The sequence below is a fragment of the Charadrius vociferus genome, unplaced genomic scaffold, assembly GCF_000708025.1.
Source record: "Charadrius vociferus isolate BGI_N301 unplaced genomic scaffold, ASM70802v2 scaffold819, whole genome shotgun sequence".
In the NCBI taxonomy this organism is placed as follows: Eukaryota; Metazoa; Chordata; class Aves; order Charadriiformes; family Charadriidae; genus Charadrius; species Charadrius vociferus.
Genome location: NW_009650062.1, coordinates 163,629 through 164,403, shown reverse-complemented (window position 1 = coordinate 164,403; position 775 = coordinate 163,629).

Genomic DNA, 775 nt, shown 5'->3' with positions numbered 1-775 from the left:
GGCAGGAGAGCTGACAGAGCCGAAATAAGAACCGGGGCAGAAGATTTACCGTGCACCAGCCCCAGGACGCGGCGGTGCCTGTCCCAGCAGGCTCAGATCACATCTCCAGCCAATGGGTCTCCATAAATCTCCAGGCAAAGCTCCAACATTTATTTCACTGCTGTCAATCCATCAGCAACATCTTACTCCGGTTCCTTCATTTCTTTCCCACCAAACGCTCTCTGAGGGATGGCAGTGGGGGAGAACGCGGCTGCCGGGCGCTCTCTTATTAAAGTGCCGCTTTTTGTTTTCTTGTACAAGGGGCTGCTTGTTTGCTCCAGCCAGCCAGGGACCCCATTAGCCAGAAAATTAGGATTTAAAATGTAATATTATGCTTTTTAGCATGAGCTGGGTGGGGTTTTATTTGTTTTCTGTATTTATTTTTTTTTTTACTGGAAGAATTCTTTTAAGGAAAGTGGGAAGAGAGGACTTGATCAGGATGGTGCGAAGAGTGAAGTCAATAAACAGGAGAGACAAATCCAGTTTCTCCATCCATGCGAGCGCTGTGAGAGGCATCAGTTTCCAGCCCTGCCCGTCCATCCTTCCTCCCTTTGCCCATCTGTCCATCCCCCTACTTTGGTTACTCCTGTAACACTGGTACATGGCTGAAAACTCCACTGAATCCCAACATGTGTTTTACAGCCTCGGCTTCTCCTTGCTGGGTCAGGACAGGGGGCGAAGGGCAGTTTCCTGCTGGGAGAAGGATTGAGACACAGCTGAATCCCGACAGATTCAC